Source organism: Rhipicephalus microplus, unplaced genomic scaffold, assembly GCF_043290135.1.
Source record: "Rhipicephalus microplus isolate Deutch F79 unplaced genomic scaffold, USDA_Rmic scaffold_28, whole genome shotgun sequence".
Lineage (NCBI taxonomy): Eukaryota > Metazoa > Arthropoda > Arachnida > Ixodida > Ixodidae > Rhipicephalus > Rhipicephalus microplus.
Window position 1 is genome coordinate 1,931,091 of NW_027464601.1, and position 23,681 is coordinate 1,954,771.

The 23,681-nt window shown below is 43.7% G+C and overlaps 1 protein-coding gene and 1 pseudogene across 2 annotated transcripts in view; one reads left to right on the forward strand and one right to left on the reverse strand.

The window, feature by feature from the left end:
* Positions 1 to 23,681, forward strand: part of LOC119169226 (monocarboxylate transporter 13) — a 139,867-nt gene that overhangs the window by 25,196 nt on the left and 90,990 nt on the right. The gene's annotated exons all lie outside the window — the stretch shown is intronic.
* LOC142786675 (uncharacterized) lies at positions 11,146 to 21,459 on the reverse strand (annotated as a pseudogene).

Sequence of the window (23,681 nt, forward strand, 5' to 3'; positions counted from 1 at the left end):
CTTTGTTAACTTATGGCGAAGTACGTTCAAAGCCTTCTGGAAGGTAAATGGTCGGTCATCAAATTTATAAAAGTTATATTTTATTTTGATTGTGGCATAGGTAAAAATTCAGATATTGAATTTCCTCTGGATATCTAGTGTATTCTTTTTTGCATATCGAAGCGCAAGTCTATTTTGTTTAGTGGATGGCGACCAAGACCTTCATTCTAGACAGACAATGACAATTTCTTTGATTTTGTCAGGTCGCGATGTCCTCCCCATTTTTGCTCTTTTCACGACAATGCAAAAAACATTCCTGTAGTGTTTCCACACATGTAAGGACCTTCAGTCTTATTCCGGGCCGCTCCATAGAAGCAGTATTCAACTGAAAATTGACCGCGTAGACATCAGAAGTACAGCTCAGCCACGTGCGAATTATAGCAATTATGATGCTTGAATGTTGACCCAAAAACCTCATATAAAATACCAGCTGAGTTGCCAGCTATTCAATCGAGGCAAAAATTTAAGACCCCCCTTTCTTATTGCTTCCTTTCAAAATCTGCTTCATATCGACAAGTAAAAGGATCCCTACGGTCCTCGTGCAATCGTGTGTGGGAGTTATCGATGGCACTTGTCAGATTGAGCCACCCACAGACCGCGCAGGCGATGATCCAAAGGATGACACGCCATTTTTAAAAGATAAGTGATGAACGTCAGATTAAGAAATATTGCGTTGTACGTATGTATGAAAATATAGCTGGTAACTTAGAAAAATACAATAGCATATTGAAAATGGGGGAAGTATTAAAATAATAAGAGATAAAAGACCAAAAGGATTCAGGCCTACGCGCACACATTCAGCCATTATGACGTATTATTTGAAAGCTTCTATGAAAACGTGGAATCGGCTATGAATATGGTAAAAACACAGCATACTCTACTGATGGGCAACTTCAATGTCAAGGAAGGAAAGAAGGAGGTTCTAGACCAGGCAATAGGAGATTGTAACAGCGGTAATAGAAACGATGAATTGGAGTGATTAGTATAATTCATGAGCATTAATTTACGGATCTCGGATACGTCCTAACAAAAACAAGTGAATCGTAAGTGATTGTGGAGGAACCATAATTGCGAAAAAAAAAACGAAATAGACTTCATGCAGCGCGCACACCCAGTCATCGTACAGGAAGTGGAGGTGCTTCGCAAAGTACGACGCAGTGTCCATCTACTTTGCCTGGACTTGAAGAACGAACTACAGAAACTGTTACGGAAGAACCCAATCAAATAGCTATCACTGAGACGGAAAGTATAAGAATAGAGAGTCTCGCTTCGGAACAGATACCCCGTCTTATCTGGGAAACCGGTTTTAGCCTTCATGCAGTCAATGCTAATCTGACGAGTATCATCACGGAGTGCACAGTGAAACTTCGAAGTACCGTAGTTATAGACCGAACACAAGCAAGCGGTCCTAGGTAACGAACAAACTCGTTAAGTAACATTCAAGCATGAAAGCCTCAACCACAACAGAAAAAACAGAGCTGGCGGAGCCTAAAAAAGTGATTATTCGGCGAAAAGTATAGGATGTAAGAAGGTATTGTTGCGAGGCAGTGGGCATGGCTCCGCCGTCATAGACGCATCGACGAAGAAGAAGCGGATTCGGCGTGCAAGATCCTAGCAGCCCTTGGGTGTCACACCTACCTGTATATATTGCGAATACACTCGTTTCTCTCTTCCGTGTATTTGTAATCCCCTGGCCTGAAGAAATTTGTGCGCCGCTATGTCGCTGCTTGCGAGCGCTGCCAGTGTCGCAAACGTCCTGCTCTCCGTACGGCTGGCCTGCTCCAATTTATCGACATTCCCCCGGAACCATTCTTCAGCGTTGGCCTCGACTTACTCGGACCTTTGCAGACGTCCATGTCAGGCAACAAATGGATCGCTGTCGCAGCTGACTATGCGACCAGACACGCTATAACTCGTTCCTTGCCAAGTAGCTGCGCTACAGACGTGGCAGACTTTCTACTGAATGACATCATTCTGCGGCATGGGGCGCTGCGCCAGCTTCTGACGGATCGTGGCCGCTGCTTCCTCGCAAAAAATATCGACGAAATCTTCCACAGCTGCTCTACCGAACATCACCTTACTACTGCCTACCATCCCCAGACCAACCGTCTCACAGAGCGTCTCAACCTAACTCTTACAGACATTTTGTCCCTGTACGTCTCTGATGATCACCGTGACTGGGACGCAATGGTCCCCTACGTTACGTTTGCGTACAATTCACCAAGGCACGACACCGCCCGCTATTCTCCGTTCTTTCTTCTGTACGGCCACAACCCTGCCTTGCCATTCGACACACTCCTTCCTTCTGATACTACCAAACCAACGGTGTTTGCTCAGGACGTTGCTTCTCGAGCCCGCGTCGCTCGCGAAATCGCGCACACTAGGCTCACTGCTTCTCAGGCCTCACATAAAGTCCGCTACGATGACTGGCACCGCGACGTTGACTCCCCTGCAGACTCTCTCGTTGCACCGCGACGTTGACTACCCTGCAGACGCCATATCGACGTGAAGGCTTGTGCGAGAAGCTTCTTCCACGATACACAGGCCTTACAAAGTTCTCCGCAAGGTCATCGACGTCGACTATACCTCATCAGTCCCGTTCAACCACACTCGTCTTCTGCCACACCACCTACTGAAGTTGTTCATGTGTCACGCCTAAAACGCCACTGCACTGTCAGTCATGATTGACTTAGCGGCGTCGTGACAGCGCTTCCGTAATCGTAACATCACCCTCGTCCGCCGGGGTCGCCGGGGGTGATGTAACGAGGTAGTCGGCATGGCTCCGCCGTCGTAAACGCATCGACGAGGAAGAAGCGGATTCGGCGCGCGAGATCCTAGCAGCCCTTAGGTGTCACACCTACCTGTATATATTGCGAATACACTCGTTTCTCTCTTCCTTGTATTTGTAATCCCCGTAACAGTATTATATGAAGAGAATTCAACACGCCCTGAAGAATAAAGGAAGATTAAAAGGAGTGAAGAGGAAAGATTATATCGGCAAAAAACATATGTTCGCAATAAAAAACCAAGGAGGCAAAGTAACCATAATATAGATAGCATAGTAAAGTAGCAGAGGAATTTCACAGAGATTTGTACAGTAGCCGGAACTCTCAAGACCATAAAGTAAGAACCTGCAGTATGCCAGGTGAAGTCCCATCAGTAATGACAGAAGAAATCAGGAAGGCCTTGGTGGAAATGCAAAGCGGTAATGCTGCTGCCAAGTACCAGGTACCATCAGATCTTCTGAAATAGGGAGGACATATTGTGGTAAAAAAAACTGGCCACCTGCATAAGAATGTCTCCTGACAGCGAGAGTACCATAATATTGGAAGAATGTTAACGTAATCATAATGTATAGGAAATGTCACTAGTACCTGATGCAATACAGCCCGATCAACTTGAAACTTGAAACTTGAAACTTGAAACTTGAAATTTATTTCACCACAACGATACACCGTGATTTACACAAACAAGAAACAATTGTGGCATGGAAAGTAGGAAAAAAGCTGCGCTATAGCAGCTTGACTAGCCCCACCTCCCATTTGTACAAGGCAACAGAAACAATGGCACACCAAGCTCCATACGGTGCTCACGTATGATTGAAAGAAAAAAGGAAAGAAAATAACATTCTAGTGGTTGTTTATGAAGTACAGAATAGATGCACACTTGGGTGTTTACAAACAAACAATTTTTGGGAAAAAAGGCAACCAATATAAGACGCTATAACAGAAAGGGGTACACTTAAAAATTTCATGCATTTACAAGTACTGGGTGTAATTTTTCTGGATTTATAGTTCCTTATACAAACAGGTTTAATATATCACTACTTGAAAGGAGACGCAATTGCTGTTCTGTGAGCTTGAACTTATTTAGTATATGGGGAACAGAGTGCTTTAGCATTTGGAGTCCGTAATTTGTTCGCGGTCGGGGGATGTGCCAGTGTTCAGAACTCCGCATCGGACGCAACAAAATTTTCGGCTGTAAATGTGCTAAGCCTCTCAGGTTTGCGCAATTCTTTCGAATTTCAGACCTCAAAGACAACAACAAGTTATGTTCATATGCCACACAAAATTTTAAAACTTTAAACTTGACAAATAAATGGGATGTGTGTTCTCTGTAACCTATATTTGCAACAGCCCGCAAAGCGCTTTTTTGAAGTGTATACAACTTTTGTTTTGATGTTTCAGTTCCAGAAGCCCATACCAACTGACAATAGCGTAGATGAGAACAAAAAAGCGTATTAAAGATAAGAAGTTTCTGGGGGAGCGGTAGAAACGACTGACACCTTCTCAGCACGCCAAGGGCTTTTCTTAGCTTAATACACAATTGTTCAGTGTGAGAATTCCAGAACATATGTTGATGAAAGATGACGCCCAAAGTTTTGACAGTCTCTGAAAGTTCGATATTGAAATTATTTAGCATCAGTTTTTGTGTGTACGTACATGTTATTCCTTTCGCACGGAAAAGAACGGCCTTGGTTTTAGAGCTGTTGATCTGTAACGAATTTTGGCAGGACCATTTCGAAAAATTGACTAACGTTTTATTAGCTGCTTTTATCAAATCGTTTATATTTGTTCCCGTAAAGAATAAGCTTGTATCATCTGCATAAATAATGTACGTTATTGAGTGATCCACATTTACAATATCATTGATATAAAGGTTAAATAGAAGAGGTCCTAATATGCTTCCCTGTGGTACACCGCGTTTGATTTTTTTGGGCATAGATGTTTGCCTATTTATAGACACACACTGGTACCGATCGCTAAGGTAGCTTCCTATTAAATCGAGCGCGATGCCTCTAATCCCGTAATAAAACAATTTTTCTAACAAGGTTTGGTGATCAATTCTGTCGAACGCCTTCGTAAAGTCTATGAATACGCCTAATGTTAGCTTTCTTGCTTCAATGTTGCCCAGTATCAACTCTTTTTGATGCAACAGCGCTGTCTCCGTCGATACGCCAGACCTGAACCCATATTGTGCTGTTGTAATCACAGAATGCGAGTCCAAAAATTTATACAATCTAGTGAAAATGATTTTTTCTAGAGCCTTTGAAAATATAGGTAATACCGATATTGGCCGGTAATTACTCATTTCATTTTTGTCACCACCTTTAAAAAGCACTGCAACTTTGGCATTTTTCATCCGCTTAGGGAACATACCTGTGCTTAAAACAATATTATAAATATGCGTCAGGCAGGGTGATAATAAATCAATAACAAAGATAACCGGTTCCATTTTTATGCCGTCAATGTCCTCACTTTTGCTTTTTTTAAGTTTCATGAAAACGTTGTTTACCTCAGTTTGCTCCGTAGGGTCAATAAATATTGAGGGGGCTATAGGTGTTGGCATGTAACTTAATGCATTTCCGTCGTAAGTACTTTCTGACAAAGAAGTAAAGTACCCATTGAATTTATTGGCTAATGCTGTTCCTTTAAATATATGATTATCAATTGTAATTTCATCGACACCAGGCGTCCTATTACTTGAAGATATGATTGTGTTTAGTTTTTTCCACATTTGCTTGACATCTACGATACCGTTAAAAATAGTATGGTAATAGTCGCGTTTGGCTTGTCTTAAAGTTTTTGAAAGACTGTTTCTGTAGGCCCTAAACGTTTTCAGTGCATTCAAATCGCGATTTTTCAAGAACACCTGGTACAGTCTGTTTTTCGTACGTATCATTTTCAATATACTTAACGTTACCCAAGGCTTACGTGCGCGTTTTGGCTTAGTTATTTCTTTGTACGGAAAGTGTTTTTTATATACCGAAGAAAAAATTTCTATGAAATGGTCATATGCGGTATCAGCCGTAGAGCACGCAAAAACTGCGTTCCAGCTTGTTCTGGCGAGTTCATCTCGGAACTGCGACAGTGTAACCGCATTGATGTCTTGATATATTATATTTACAGTGAATTCTTTTGCCATATTGTACGTATCAGTTACTAAATAGATAGGCAAGTGGTCGCTAAGTGTCACATTAATGGTACCAGAGAATAGGTCATTAATTGCTAGGTTAGTAATAAAAAGGTCGATAAGAGTTTCACTAGTTGCAGTGATACGTGTGGGGGTGGTTATTACATTAAACAAAAAATGGGAATCGAGAATCGCAGATAATTCGCCCTGTTTAGGAGTTTTTGTCAGCATATCTATGTTTAGGTCACCTCCTAAAATTAAAGAGTATTGGTTTATGTTTACAAACGAAAAAATAGCCTCTAGAAACGTGAAAAATTCGCTCAAGTTACCATCAGGTGGCCTATACACGACAGCAAATACAAAATTGTTGCATTTTATACAAATTATCTCAATGTCCGTTGTGGACCAAGAAAAGTCATCGAGGAGGTCATAGGTAAATCCCAGTTTTGTGAACATGCATACGCCGCCTCCCCTTTTCAATTTCCTATTCAAAGAAACGGCACTGTAGCCGTCTAAATGTATGGTATCAAGATCAGAGTACCACGTCTCAGTCAGCATAATAACCGAAAAGGAAAAGCCGAACTCGTTTATTAAAATGCAAAAGTCATCATATTTTTGGCGTAACGACTGCATGTTCATATGTAAAAATGTTAATGGTGATTTACACTTTTCAACAATATCCGACTTGAGTGTGGTTGGACTAATACAAGATAAAGTCATTGCTGATTATTATGGGTCAACATAGAAGTGCTGTCAGTTTGCAGACAAGTAGTGACATACTTCCAAGTGGGAAACAGACAACGAAAAATATCACTGTGCCTACAGATTTCATCAACAAGGGCAGAAAAACGGAGCCAAGTTGTTTCCCAGCTCATGTCGCGATACAGGCATAAACGCAAACAATCCAGAAAATAGCAAAAGCGGCAACTACAAACCAGTACTTCCAAAATTAAAGCACACAAGACAAAAAAAAATAAAAAAGCAGGCAACAAATATCGGAAAGAGAACAAATGTGTGGCGAACAGCGCATGCGCATATGGCCTTTGCTCCGGGTAGACTATCGCAACATATACAACTATGTGTCTCCTTAACACATATGAACGGCATGATAAGATGCGCTATAGCACCACAAAGGGCTCCTTCAAAGCTTGGAACATTGGTCTTATTTTCCAGCTTTCATAATGGGTTAACCATTTTAGCAACGTCCCCACTGCATGAAATCTTTATTTTTGGAGCGTTGTCCATGCGCCGTGCGAAAATTTTGCCATTTTGCACCCAAACGTATTTCCAACCAGTTTCGCGTTTGCGTGCAGTAGCCTGACCTAGTAGACGTTTCAGCTCTGGGCATAGGTGCTCGTTAACAAAGAACGGCTCCTCCGAGTCAAAGCCTACGTCAGAGCACTTGAGCCGGGCAGTACGCGCATTCTCGAGGAAACAGTCCCTCTTCTGCCTCCGTGCGAACTGAACTACTACGTTCTTTTTTGTTAGATTGGAGGTTGGTACTCTGTGCACCGACTCAAAATCGGCTTCCTCAAGTGGTACACCTACTTTCTCACCAATTTTGATCACTGTATCTATAAGGTTTTCAGTGGCGTTGTACGGGATACCTTTGAGCTCCACATTTGCATTACGAGAATACTGCTCAAGGTGTAGCAACCTACTCTCATGATCTTTCACCTTTTGGGCAAGATCAGCGCACGTGGCCTCTAGCATAGCGTTGGTCGCCTTGAGCTTTACATTTTCAGCCTTTACTTCTTCACAATCAGTATTTAAGGAAGCTACAGAGGACTTAATTTCCCTCAGCTCATTGCGAAAGTCTCGCTCGAGTGCTTCCTTGAAGCCTTTAAATTCAGCCCGTAATTCACGCTTAAGTTCCTCGAAAAGTGCTCTTATCTCTTTCGCCATGTCTCAATGAATCAATACAGACAACAGAACACTTGTGGCAGCACCAGCAGCAGCAAAACGAAACAGGCGAGAATTTAAGAAACAAGCAGGAATTTGGGCACAAACCTGCGTGAAAGATGTGTAGCGTTTTAGTCCTCGAGCTTCGCTGCCGCCTCTGCTGCCATGTGAAGGACGGGGGCGTTGTTCAGTCAATTTGTAGTTTTCCGTCGGGGTTGACGAACCAATGCAAGTCGATGGTCCAGGCAGCGTCACAATCACACGAGGGCTGACGTGGAAGGGCCTTTCTTGAAGTAGATGTAGATAGCTGGGCTGATATCAGCGCATCCAAACCGCCGCACGATGCCGGAACAAAATATTCCACAGCCCTGCGTGAAAGATGTGTAGCGTTTTAGTCCTCGAGCTTCGCTGCCGCCTCTGCTGCCAACTTGCTCTCCGTGGTATACAAGATGTTTACAATGATAATTGCGTACAGAAATAAGGTAACATGAGAATTCAATCAACCAAGGGAGTCAAGCAGAATTTAGTGCAGGCTACAGACTGACCTACTATTTTCATACTACGAATCAGGTGGTAGACGAATGCTCAGAGTACTCTGAACCAGTATACACTTCAAGAAAAATCGAGTATCAGGCAGTAGTTCTGCAACTCAACAAGAATTCTCATCTGAGTTGTTCGCGTTTCTGTTCTTGAAAACTCGGCGCTGGCCACTTTCCTGTCGGAAATGCTACGTCAAACTGTTCACGCGCCATCGTTTGCAATTTAGAACTACCGGAACCATCGGAATAGCGCGAGGAAAGTACTTGAAGTAGACGAAAGTTATTGTGCAGCATGAACACTTCCCAAACACTCCCTTTCTAGAGTGTAAATAGTTTTCATGGATTACGGGAAGGAAGGTAGGAAAATAGGAGGAAAAGAACGGCAGGGAGGCAAACCAGCCTATGGGCCGCCGGCTTGCTACCCTGCGCATAGAAGGGGGATGGAGGAGATGAAAGATATAGAAGGCATTTATTCAGCAGATATAATAGCAGTCATGCAGACACGGCGGAATCAGGGTGTCGAGGAAGCGTATACAAACACGCTGGAAGAAATTTAGTGGTTCAACTACCGCCATAGTACTACATAAAAAAAGCAATATAACACCGACAATAAGGGGTGTAAGATAAGGAGATGCAATCTCCCTAATGCTATTTACCGCGTGCTCATAGAAGATTTTCAGAGGCCTAATTTAGGAAGAATTAGGGATGCGAGTTAATAAAGAATACCTTAGTAACCTTCGCTTCACCGATGACATTGCATTGCTTGGTAACTCAGGTGACGAATTGAAATTCATGATTACTGAATTACACAAGGAGAGTAAAAAGGTAGGTCCTAAATTTTATCTGCAAAAAACTGGAGTAACGTACGACAACCTCGGAAGACAAAATATGTAGCCGTCACTTGTAGTTGTAAAAGAGTACGTCTACGCAGGACAGTTAGTACCGCGGGGACGAATCTCGAGATTAAAGTAACTATAAAAGAAAAAAAAAGAGGTGGAGCACATTCGTCAAGCACTCTCAAATCAAACGGTTGATTACCTCATCCCCTCAATAGGAAGGTATATGACAGCTGCATCTTACTTAGCTACGGATCTGAAAGCTCGAAGATTAAAAACAGGGTTCATCAAAGATGAGGACTGCGCAGCGAGCAATGGAAAGAAAAATGGTAGGTGTAACCCTAAGAGGCAAGGAGAGAGCACGGTGCATCAAGGAACAAACGAGTCTTAAGAAAAATGTAGTCGAAATCAAGACGAAGAAATGGTCATGAGCACGGCATGTAGCTCGAAGGCATAATAAGTGCTGGTCATTAGGAATTACAAAATGAATTTATAGAGAAGGCAAGCTGGTTAGGGGTAGACAGAAAATGGGGTGGGCAGATGAGATACCAACCTTTGCTAAAGACGTTCGCAGTTTTTTTAGCCTCTGTTCTTACTTCCGCTGCTCAGTTAAAAACTTTGCTGACGTCGTACGCCAAATCACGCAACTCATCAAAAGAGACGCTGGGTTCGTCTGGCGCCCAGAGCAAACACATGCGTTCCAAAATCTAGTGTGGCTGTTTACTTCTCCTCTTATTCTCGCTCACTTAGAGATCTCAGCTCCAACGGAAGTTCGTACCGACGCATGTGGCTAAGGTGTCGGTGCAGCCCTGGCCCAGAAACAACAAGGACGCGACCATGTTGTCACCGATTGCAGTAGCCTTCTTTCGCCTGCTGAGAGCGAATATTCAATGAGCCTTTTCAGGGTAGGTAGTCTGCGCACGCCCGCCGACCTCAAGAAGGCACGTGCCATGACTTTTGGTGGCTGAAACGTGTTGAGACGTGTAGACCAAGTGACATCTAGTGTCACAAACGTCCAAACGATGGCCCCAAAAATACGCGCAAATGTAGGCCTCCATGATTGCCTACCGGCATGTGACGGAGAATTTCGGAGTCTTTGGAAAGAGCCACCAGTTTTGATTTCGGCGACCTCCAATTCGGGTGCTCTTTGGACTACGAAAAGTCCCATTACTGAACGCTGATGCTTAGAACTTGATTGGGCAGCCGGAAACTTTTGTTCCTATTTGTACGCTCGGCCATTCACAGTCATAACTGATCACCACGCCTTGTGCCAGCTTTCTTTTCTTAAAGACCCTTCAGGCCGTCTTGGACGTTGGGTGCTGTGCCTTCAAGAACTTGACTACTCAGCCCTGCACAAAACCGGTCGCTTGCACAAAGATATAACGGGCGGACGAGAACGGCGAAGAAGATAGGGAGTAAGACGAGGTCAACAGACTAGCACGCGAGTTTGCTGTTGGTTCGCAAAAGCCGTACTCGCTTTAGGGGTTGTGGCCAATGTGTCCGTTATTGCAGCCCAATTTCATTCTTGCATAGTGTTTTATAGCGCTTTGTTGATCAGTGAGTGCTTCTTGCGCTTGCAAGTTCAGGCACGCCATTCTCCTCACCTGGACCGGAGGCTTTCCTCTGGTCCACTTCTCTTTCACCGCAGGAGACCCCCGTGGACCTGTTCCTGCGTAAAGGTATCTACACAGTTTCCGTCGCCCTGGTCCTAACCAATCAGGGTATCATACATATGAAGAATCCGAAAGTAGTCCAAGCTGAGCTTCAAGCAGCCACACTCATTTCTAGAGTATCTCAGAGGTCTGACAGTTCGGCAAAAGTGGTATCCCCTGTATGTCGTAAGACCAGCTTGTCGTAAGACTATTGGTCGTCAGACTACCCTACCAGACAGACTTCCATCGAATGTTCACATTCAGTCAATCTGCCAAGGCTTTGGACACGATACCCTGCAGCTCGTCAAGCGCTACATACGCATTAAGGAATACATCTCCGTATTCAAGACTCACCTCGACTTCAGCCGCACCTGCATAGAAAGAAAAGTTATTCCTCAAAGCCTGCACCTTAAACGACCGGTCTCGACCTCTGAAGGCTTGGAAGTCGTCAAAAGAGCCAAAAAACGACCGATCAATGCCCACCTTCATGAAAGCAACGCCTATCTACAGAAAAAAATTGGACCAGTTCTTTGCCAAGTGTCAACTTAAGCACCGCATCTCTGAGTTGATGTCTGGTCGACCGGTTCGCGGACTCCGTTGTGGCATCGACGGCAAAAAAGCGCCAGACCACTCTTGATAAGAAACTCTCCTACCTATTGGACCGCAGTTCCACCTCTACCACCCATAATTCAAGGTTTGTCACCAATCTTTCATCTCGTCCACTAACTTATCGGGGAACTTTGCTTCTGGCAAAGGGACACGGCTATGTCAACGACGCCCCGTCTACCGAAACTTGTCGTGTCTATAGAGGAAGGCGACCAGAGTGTGAGGCTGTGGCAGAAGATATTAGGCTGAAATCAATTAGAATAATTTCTAAATTACCGTTACAAAGGAAAAGAACTTAACCACAGAGGAGAACCAGGCACTTCAGAAATTCAGAGCATTGTCATCTCATCTTGCTCGCCGACAAGGGCAATGCGACGATAGTGTTGGACAGCGGGGACTATGATCGGAATATTTCTGCTCATTTAGAAGGGGACGCATACACGCAGCTAGTAAAGGACCCAACGAAAAAAACCCAGACACAGCTAAACGAGCTACTCGCCAGAATTTTCAAGCAGTACCCGGATCTGAAAACACTTTACCTGCGACTAATCTGCCGTAACGGATCCGCACCGAGTTTCTATGAACTACGAAAAATTCACAAGCCGGACGTTTCCCTCCGGCCGATTGTAGACTTCATTATCTCCGCATTCCGAGCCCTTTCAAATTTTCTACACTAAATTTACGCCCCCCCCCCTAACCCGGAAGACACCAACTCATGTGCATGACTCCAGCCACTTTATGCAGCTAGCGTCAGATGTGAGCATCGATGACTGATATGATATTGTTCCACTGTTCACTAATGTGCCAGTGCCTTAGCTGTTTCCTCTGCCCGTTCTGCGCTTGAGGGGGACGCAAGCCTGAGTGAAAAGACTCCTTTGGTGGTTCACGAGCTCTGCCGTCTTCTGGAGTTCTGCCTGACCAATACGTACTTCTCCTACACAGTATTGAACAATGGAAGCAAGTATATAGACATTCGCAAGCTGCCTCATTTTGCCCGTCCTGTTCACTCTTCAAGCATGACATCAATCGTTACCAAGGTAATGGTGAAGTTAGTACGTTGGAAATAACAGATGATTTGGCATGCAAGCTTCCTGTGCGAAAGGACTTGCAGTTTATTTTTATTACAGGCCATTTAGGAAACACAGGGTGGGAAAAAAGTCGTCAAGTGCTCCCGCTAAAAACGAGTTGCGGATAGACATCCATTTTAATGCATTTAATAATTTTACAGGCTGCAGAAGTTTGACCTTCGTTCCTTTTGAAAAGTTGTCGCTGCTTCAATATGTTCTGCCTTTAGTACGCGCAACCCGATAGTCAAGCATCTAAAAATTGATATCTTTAAACGTACATAGAGGTCTCTTTGAAAGAAAGCCTTGCGTCTATACCCCATGAAAGCAAAAATTAACCACTTTCGCTCTCGTCATAACAAAGCAGAAATGCAAAAATCATCGCATGACGACGCCACCACATGGAGTTACAGATCCCTATTACTTGCGACGTCATCATATGACATCGTTGTTTGGCCATAAGTGCGCCCATAATAGAGGCAGTATTAAGTCACATTAGCTTTCAGAAGGTCGGTGAGAACAAGTAACACTGAGAATCGGTTTATCGGCAGAGAAATAGAAGACGGCGATAGATCTTAATTTCATTTAAATTTCAGAGTAAATTTATTCATCGGCATTGTAAATATTTACAGGCTTTCCCAGATTCGATATCACAGTTCATGCGAGGGTCGTTTATAAACTGTGGGTTTTCACATTGTTCCATCACCCTGAAACCCGGATTACAGTAAACCGCGTGCCCCGCGACTATGATGGCTTCGGTGGCACCGACCGGCTGCGGCACCCACTCCTTCCTTTTGCGCCTTTCACTCAGGAACACCACTAGCCATACCAGTCCCAACAAGAACACGCCTCCGGATAAAAACTGGTACATGTTGCTATAGCAGCTGATGTGGTCTCTAAAAAAACCTGCATGAATAAAACAACATTCCTTGAGTGTGTTTGTTTTGAACAAGTTTATCGTTAATGTTTCCCGAATTTAGGCCGCTTGAATAAAAAAAATCAAATCGGTGCAAAAGTACTTGAGTGAGGCTCATTTGTGGATTTCATACAGGACAGCTTTATATACCCGCAAAAAGCAAGTAGTTTGTGAGAAGTGAGATCACAGGAAGATTTAGAATTACAAAATTCAGATTCTTTTACAAAACTTCGGAACACCTCTCTGGTGTCTTGTCTTATTTCTTTCTACATAAAATGGTTGCAGGAAGCGTCAGTGATGTGCAGTAGCACCAGTTATGTGAGGATGTTTGATTACCTAACCATCACAAAAACTTGCGGAGTTTCTGGTAGTGCGGGCACGAATAATTTCACAAAAATATAACACTATCAACCAAACTCAATACACCGTGGTTGAAAATGAAAAAAAAAACTATAAACTTGATCTGAGCGCTGGAGCCCGCAAGTGAAATTGTTATATTTAAATTTGGAAGAACAGTGGAAGACGAGTGCACATGTCGAAATGTCTGCTCGCACTCGAGAACCCTATTTACGGTTTTTTTTTTTCATCGCAAGCTTCTAGCTTCCGCTTTCTGTGATTCTTTCAAGTCCGTATTTTTAGTTCACGTTGCGATACAGCAAGTACGTGTCACAGAATGTCAATAGCACCGCAGATAAGTACAATATAGTCACTGCCAACTCTTTCAAAACTATTTGAATGCAAGCATCAGTGATATCCATCAAGCCACCTCCGTTGAATGTTATGACCTTATTGTGATAATATGTGTGCCAAGTTGATGTGGTCGTACTTATCTCGCATAAATCAATCTACTAATATTTAAGTAGGCGCAAATAAATACTGATCTTTAATAAAGATAAGGCGCACAAAAAGAGTGCCAGCAATATCGATATTTTCGTTCAAAATAATTGAACTTTACTCCTTGTGCAAACATGCCATTACGAGACAGCCTCCCGAATTTCTTCTTGCGGCTACAGTGCGGCAAGTGCTTCATTAAATCTACAAAAGGGCTTGTGCCAATCTCGCATAGAGATGCGAGGCTTTCATTTGGTTCCTTACGCTCTTTTAGGAATAGTCGCAAGTTATAAATGCATATACCAGCTTACGCAAAAATAAATATATTTTCTTTGCCCTATAGACCAATTGTTATTTGAAAATCCTAAATGAAGTACAAAATCCTAAATTACACGACTTATGTGTTATTCGGTGTGTGCGACAGAAAACCACTAGGCAAACTTTAGAAATGTGAGCATGTGCAACTTTTTTCATAGACTACTCTTTCTCCGTTATGATGGTGATGAATCCAACATATTTACATGCAAATAGCACTAAAAAGGGTTGTGCAGGTTACCTGTTAAAACCTGTGTCACTTATTCATTTCAAAGACCCACATATCAAAAACTCCCAAGCATTTTTCCGAGGGTGAACATGGTTGAGTGCGAATGCACGGGGTGATGTTATGAGGGGTATTTATTAATTCGCACTATTATATTTATTAATCACACTATGGTGCCTTTATGGTGTAATGGTTCCTGGGAATCGCAATTTGATCACACGGGGGAGTTTACGTTAACTCACTGGCGAATGCCAACGAATTTTAACTTTACTCCCCATCATAGCAGGCGAGTCCCGGACGAGCAAAGTCCAGGGCTCGCACCCTCTCCCGCGCGGCACGTTCACTGGCTCGAACGGCTTCGGGAACGTCCACTCGCCGTTGACGATTGCGAGCGGCGTCTTGACGCCGGCCTTCATCGCCCTTCTCCGCCTGACGCTTGCGTTGTCGTTCCGCTTCTTGGGCCACGTTCGCGGCTGAATGCTGACGCCTCATCTCGGCCTCGCGAGCGCGCAGTTCACCATCCACTGCACGCTTCGCCCACTTGTCCTCGGCCTCGCGAGCGCGAAGTTCGGCATCCTCTGCACGCTTCGCCCGCTTGTCCTCGGCCTCGCGAGCGCGCAGTTCGGCATCCGCTGCACGCTTCGCCCGCTTGCACTCGGCCTCGCGAGCATGCAGTTCGGCATCCGCTGCACGCTTCGCCCGCTTACGTTTGGTCTCACGAGCCCTTCGCAGCGCCGCCTTGTCTTCCAACGACGGCAAAACCACCGCGGTACCGTCACCTCAAACGACGGGTGCAGTGCTGGCGTTCAGTTGTACTGCATTCGTTGTTGATGGTAGCGTTGCCTCCGGGACATCCATCGCACGACCCGCTCTCGACGGGAGACTAAGAGAGAAGGCGGGCGCGCGAGAGAGAGGGGTGCGCGCGCAGCTGCAGCGAGCGAGGAGAGCGGAGGAGCGAGCGAAGGGGGATATCAGCGTCGGGTCCGTGGCTTATTCGGTAGAGTGTCGCGCTGCGGCCCGCCAAGTCCTCTTTCTTTTAAAGATAGAGAGAAGACTGCGGACGCCGCCGACGGCGGTGGATAGTTTGGGGTCGCTTATAAAGTGTATTCACACTTAATAACTGGGCGTTGTGTACAGTGGGGAAGGAATACAATAAAAAAGTACCAGCAACATGGAAGACAATGAAATATCAGTCGGTTCGTGCATTAGACATAGCAATACACCAATGACCACTCAATATTGAAGGGGCTTCTCTAGCTTGATTCCTGTTGTTGATGTTGTTGTTGTTGTTGTAATGACAGGCACAGAGACACACAATATGAACAAGCCAGTGCTATCCCGCATTGCTTCCGTGATTGTTGTTCGAGCCTGTGTGCCAACACAATAATGTGGAGTCATAATATCTTTGTGTCTTCATGACATAAAAACGCTCAAATTTTCCGGTAAGAAAGGCACAGAGCTGTACTTAAATTGATATCAAATGTATTCCCTATTGAATCAATTGCCAATGTCGGCGTGGTTCAGAGAAGAATGATTACTAAGTACTCTAGATAAGGTGAACAAAAACAAAGAGGAGTGTCAGCTTTAAGAGCACGATGGCTATCCAAGCTTAGACGTCGTCTGTGTGTGAAGTATGTGTGTGTAGATAACCATAAGTAGTAAAACTCAATGAACAAGGAACTAGTGAAACAATAAATCGTTAATTTTTTATGTTCCTGGCAAACAGTAGCATGCTAGTGGAAATCTTAGAAGTTCATTGAAGAAAATGTTGAATATCAGACTTACCAATAAATAAAGGTTTGAGTATGAACAGGGGTGCAGCCGCGGCACCAACGATGCTGTAGCTCATCGGTAACCGCTGAATGCCCATGTAGTCAGCCATGAGCGCCGGGTATATGGTGACACTGCACCCAATGGCCAAGGAGAGGCACATACAGGCCGCCCTAATCTCATAGTAACCACCCACGAGAAGAAATGTGCACAACACTAGCGACATCCATAAATAGTTCACCGTCACCAGGCAACTACGTGTCAGATATTCCTTGTCCACGAGCAAAGGAAGGAACAATCGTCCAAGCGTGTCAGTGAGTGAGAACAGTGGTATTAACCTATGGCGGCTTCCAACGTTGCACCTCTGTCGATGGCAAAGTCCACTATGGTTGCCATAAAGACGTCGAAATTGTAATTGAACACAACGTATGTCAACATCACCACGTAAAACATGCGATTCTTCAGTACGGTGAGTCCATGCCGGATGCTCCATTGGTTCGCTTTATTCTTTTCGGTAGTACTTTCGTTCGTTTTACTATTACCAGATGTTTTACCTAACGCAGCGCTATTGGCTTTTGTCTTGCAAGCTTTTTTTTTCAATCGTGAAATTGTCCTTGGCCCGCTTCAAAGCCAACGCGTCTATCACTCGTTTTTTTTTCTGGTCCACGATGGTTCTTCGAAGAGCGGGCTCTTCGAAGAGCAGCAGCCTAGGAAACACGAAGGCTGAGCTTGTGGACCCCGCGTACGTGATGCCAAGGGCGAATCCTCGGTACTTCTCGAAGTGTTGGTAGATATAGACAGGAAGTGCCATCAGGACGAGGCCAGATCCTATACCTTATGTAGAGACAGAGATAGAGAGAAGAGAGGCAGGATTAGGGATTGTTTTTCGAGTTTACCGCTACAACAATAATTCCACGCTTTTTGTTTCCTTCTTTATTCTATAAAGACCAACTGAATTGAAATTTGTTCTGACCCCCCCCCCCTGCCATTATTTTGAAAAAAAAAATGAAAACGCTAGGAGTCACGCAGTGACCCTATTGTGATACTGGCAAGTTAATTTCATTTCATTCTGTTCATTTTTTCGCTCGTTCAGGCCTTAATGTTGATAAGTAAAAATAAACCCATACGTGCTTCTAAAACACTTCATATCTAGGCCCAGTTCTTTGCAAACTTAAGCAGCACCCAAACCCCGAATGATACTCGCTGCCGATCCTGCACCCTAATCGAAGTATTATTGTCGTCTGTGGCTGCAAGCAGGAGACCCTTACCAATGAAGTGGCACTAGTATATTTTCAATAGGCCTGATCTGACATGCGCAGTTACGTGTAGGTTTAATAATGACTGCGTTCTCCCTCAGGAGTATGGTATGAAGTATAACATCATGTAAGAAGCGCGGCTAAAATCACGTAACGTTAAGGAATAAGTCGTGGTAAAGAAACTGCGTAAAAGCTAGTAATGTGATAGAAAACAACACAATACGGCGTTGGCCTCCACAGGACTCGTCACGTCATTGCATCTAACGAGACTCAAAATCATGATATAGCAAGGGGGTGGTCAAGCAACAAAATTACGCAACTACTTACGCACTTTAAAATCACGGAACACCCCGCAACATCTGATAACAAGACTAAAATCATACGTTTATTCACATGAATAAAATTACGTAACTTAACGTAACCCTTGTCTCGTTACTAAAAGCAGTGGTACATTAACGAACGTACAAGGGACTAAAATTTACACAAAACCACATCAACATTACTATTTTTGAGGTGCTAAAACACTGCCACAAGATAGCACATATGAGTGAGCGCCACTAACAACTGTCTCGTGTCGTCGCCTGTCGTGTTTTTAGCTCCGTAAAGGGGCCATGAAGCACCGCTCGCTCTTGGCGTGATAAACACCTTTGAATGAGTCGTAAGCGTCAAAGAAATACATAGCTGAATTTTTTTCGGAACGCTCAAAATAGGACCTGATATATAGCGATTGCCATATTTGCCTGACGCGTTCCCCCTCAACTCCCTTCTTTCTTCAGGAGAGGGCAGCTCCGTTCGCGGTGCTCACATTACATCACCTCGCTTTCATGTTGGGTGTGTGTGCTTGTGTGTGTGCGTGTTTTTTTTTGCGTAAGAGGGCGATGCAGACGGCTATACTTCTGAAAACTCACAGTTTCGGTTGGCTTCATGTTCCCCACAATACCACGTAACCGGTGCATAGTGTGGTGAACCGAGTGAACCGCGTGAAAAATAGCCAAGTCTCGTCATACACAGCATTACTAGCAAAAACTTGTAATCTCTAGAAAAGGCTACAAATTACCAGCAATGTTTAGCGAGGTCTAACAGTGACTACACTGTAATTCTCAGGTCCGTACCACTAGTGCAAGTTGCGCACATCTTCTCCAACCGGTTTTTTACATACTGAGCTCGCACCAAACATAAAAACCAATAATCACTTGATAAATGCTAGGTACGATGTGAGGTTGCTTGTTGTGAGCAACAGTGAAAGCACAGCGAAAGTGTTATATTCCTTCATCACTTTGCTCATTGCAATATTCTCATGTTCTAATTTCGGATGTTAGTTTTTTTGTATTTTATTGTTGAATGTTTAATTTTTATTGCTGGCTGCACGGTGTTTCCTGATCTGTATCCACCCACATACCTATTCGTGAGAGTATCAGATCGCACAAATGGGGCGTCGTGCTGACACCCTACGGGCAACTTGCAAAGGTATCTAGAAAAATGCCTTTTCACATATGAAGAAAATTATCAATTTTTTAATGGCTGGAACTTGAATATTGTGTACGATGCCTGAATTATGGTATAGTGTAGTATGGGCGGAAGCAAAGAGTCTTTAGATTTTATCTCGAAAACAGTCATATGCAGTTGATGATGATTATAGCAATATCAGCGACTTTTCTAAACATACTTCAGTTGTTGTGAAGTCATTCATGTCCATATGTTTTTTTGTTTACAAAAAAAATAAAATTCTTGTGAGACCTCAAAAAAATTGTGGCCCCGACTATTTCGTTATTCTGGTGCCTGTATCTTTTGAATGAAGTTTTATGCAGCACTTGGACGTCTGAACAATGTCAGCTCAGGTATTTCCTCGCTCTATGTCCCGGCTTTTTCCGGCGCCCCACCTCTATGTTTAACAGTTCCACAAAGCCTTCCTAAATCCGCTGGCTAACTGAAGTTTTTGTTTCATTCACAACGTTATATTAGAGGCATATTCAAAACAAGCGCACAAACTGCTTATGCTCACGGAATGCTGTTGAGGTTGAGAAACCAACATGAAGTCAAATAAAAGGACGAGGACGCTGAGCACAAGAGCATAAAAGTGCATCACGTTTCAAAACTCACCAATTGGGGCCTTGTTCACAGAATGTTCATGGATTTTGAACAAGGCTTTCGTTTAGGGTGTCGAAGAATCAAGTAAATTCATTCTTTTTTGGAAAGCATCCTCGTCATATTGTATTCAACGATATTTTCCGATTAGGTAGTTGTCCGTAGAATTGTTGAAATAGTTATATTATTACTTTACTGCAAATACTGAAAGTAATAGTTTCCATTATATATTACCCATCGACTCAAATGCGGTAGTGAATATTACCGAACACAACTCCTTGTGTCAAAGCAATCCATGTTATAGTCCGCGCGAAGCTTGAACTTATGATTCCACAACATATGATGACGCTTCCAGCGAACGTAATGAGTGGCGGTGTGTACTTTTGGCACAACGGGCCTGCCACGAGACCTGAAACAGGAAATGATTAGGCGTCATTAAAGAGCTGTTTGAAGAGGCTGCCATAATTGGGGAATAAACGACGCCCGATGTCTACCCAGTAAATTGACCAGGCTATACATATACAGATGTAGTCCCCGATCAATATTCAATAACTATAGTGCGGTACTATTACTATAATTACAGCATGTCTGGTATTTTTAAAGATGATATCACAAATAATGTCACAGTGAATTCGACATTTAGGCGTGATCATGCATCTCTAGAGCGACCACGATGCACCAAAAAAGCAACTATCATGTCAACATTTCCAAAAGTTTGAGGGTCCTTTTCATGAACAAAATTTTATAAACTTATACTTAAACAGCTGAAAAATACCATAGAAATGGATGGATGGATAGATGTATAGACGGATGGATGGATGAATGGATGGAGAGATGAATGGATAGATGGATAGATAGACAGACTGACAGATGAATGGATGGACGGACGGTCTTTATTAGGTCCTCCGGAACGCGCTTTAGCACGTTGCGGCCCGCTCCCACGTTTAAACAAAAAGACCAAGTGTCTCTGCTGTAGCATTATTGATGTAAGGTACTCAACGCGTATGCTTGTGCTCGGCTAAATACTACCAGTACGAGTAATTTTCATGAGCGGTAGTCTTTACTAAGGCGCTCCTGGCTGTCGTACCACACGGTTCACACAACAGCATGTATTTTTTTGTTGGAAGTAAAGTTCCAAGTTCTAGTTCTTGTCAGCATGAACCAGGTTCAAATTGGTAATTTCTATCTTAGAGAACAGCGTTTTTTGTTTACCGTTCATATCCTGCTCTCGTATGACATTGACGATGAGTTATAATGGCTTTAGAGCATCTTTAGCGTTCAAAGTATTCCTTTATCTGTGCACTCATTTTATACTGTTATAGTCACTGTCTACATCACTCTAGAGGCCTTTCTGAACTTACCGGCCATATTTTCCATGGCTCCCATGAGGCATATCGGCCATGTGGCTTGACCACGGCCTACCTTAAATTCGTTAATAATTCTGATATACAGGAAGCCCGATGACCGTATAGATGCGTTCGTTAGAAACGTGATCACAGGTCTTATCATGGCGAAGTGCCAGCATCGGTCGAGCTCTCGCGAAGCCCTAGGTGGCGTTTTCGTCGTCCCAGCACAGCGTTCTTCACGATAGCACAAGCTGCATGTAGTATTTACATGATGGGCATCACATAATACTATCTCATACTTAGGGGAAATACAAGATGGTACACAATGCCTAACTTTGTGTTGTAATAAAACCGCTACGTTGAACTTCCACACAAGAGACACATATGAAGCAGCTTCACTTAGCGGCACACAGAGGTAACATTTTGTTAGCTTGTTACTGGTTATTATGTCGATACAATTGGTTCCCCTCAGCCTGGTACTTGAATGATGATCAAAATATATAGTAAAAGGAGGGCTTCAAAAGAGGTTTGAACCCTTAATCGAATACATTCCTTATTGCAAAAACCAGTGTCCTTGGGTACCAGCGTTCAGCGCCATGCCTGATTATGGACCAAGTATCGCACTGGTACGAGCGCTTAGAGGCGCTGGGCATTTTGCGTAAAATGGCTTCAGACGGTTAAACGGGGGGTGTAGATTCGCAATAAATTCATAAATATAGAAGTTATGTGTGTTATATTGCTCACATTCACAATAAAAATATTAAAAAGTGAAATAAAGTACACCCCCCCCCCGACAAGATTCGAGCTTGTCACCTTCGATTTTCGAGCAGACTGTTCTACACACCGGAACATGTTGAATTGATTGTAAAATGACTATTAGCCTCAAAAAAACGCCATTCGACTTCATGTTTACAAGTCGCACAGTAAGGTTGACGCGATATTCTTTTCCAAATAACAATTGCGTCTTGATTCGACTGTGGCGAACGGCTTCCGGGCACCGAATGACGTGCAAATATTGGCAAGAGCGCGATGTTTTTCGAAGAATCTAATCTTAACTCTGAAATATCTCAAAATGTCTGGAGGAGCAGCCACAGATTGTCGACTCGTGCAGCCGATATTTTTTTTTTCTTTGATAGTCGCTTCTCGCACTTGCTACTGGTCAACATGTACAAATGATTTGAATTGGCTTGTTTGGTACATATGCTCGCACACAACTAAATATTCAGTAATTTGCTTACGCAAGCGACGATATAACAGTATACATCCTGCGTACCAGTGTACAGATTTGCAGTTCTATCAATACCTGCAACTAAGAAACCGCCGAAAAAAAAACACTAATGCAACTCGCTGAAAATGTATACCAGTATGTTCGTTCACTAAGGCGTGTCAAATTACCAGCTCTATGTTGTAAGTTCTTACATACGAGTCAGAAAAGTGCCGGCGACGGTGCTCGAAAGGAAGGTTTCGGTGACAGCCTGCGTTGCTGAAACTACGACACATCGATGATCGTCACTCATGGTGCAGGCACCACACACGCGGAGAAATAGTTATTTAGGGTCAGGAGTGTCTAAACTGTACTTTACAGTCATTCTTACGCTTTAGAATTGTGCGCATCTATAGCAAAAAGTGCCCGTAGCATGTACACCGACACGGCCGGCACGATGGGCCAAATTCTAGCTGGAACGGGGCACGGTAAGGCCGCTCTCGACGCAGCTGAGTTGCTGTGCTTGAGGTTTCTGCATTTGAGCTTCGCAACATTTCTAACTGTTACTTCAAATGTACCTGAAGTAAATTGAAAGTCAATCATTGGCAGAAATGCAATTCCGGAGTGAGGATACCAAGAAACAGCTGTTTTTCTGGCCTCCGCTGGTATAGTATACAGCAACTTTCAGGTCGTGCGATCAAATCGCGGCGGCGGCGGCTGCATTTCCGATGAAGGTGGTAATGTTGAAGGCCCGTGTGCTCAGATTTGGGTGCACGTTAAGGATCCCTGTTGGGCGAAATTTCCGGAGCCCTCTACTATGGCGTCTCTCATAGTCATATGGTGGTTTTGGGAAAATAAACCCCACATATCAATCCAATCAGTATACAGCGGGCGTCCCTGTGTACATATTTGCTTTTATATCAATACTTGTCTCTAAAAAAACGCCCACATAAATACTAATGTAATTCACTGAAAATGTATGGCAAGTAGTCAGTGCACGAAGGCGTACCACAGTACCAACTGATGATTGCATGTTATTACATATCACTCAGGAAACTACCGGCTAAGTGCGGCCGGCAGCTTTCGGTGACCGTTCACGCTTACACGGAGGACCTTCTTAACATTTTTCTATGCTCATTAGAACAACAACGCACGTACCTTAGGAAAAACTTGGTGCATAA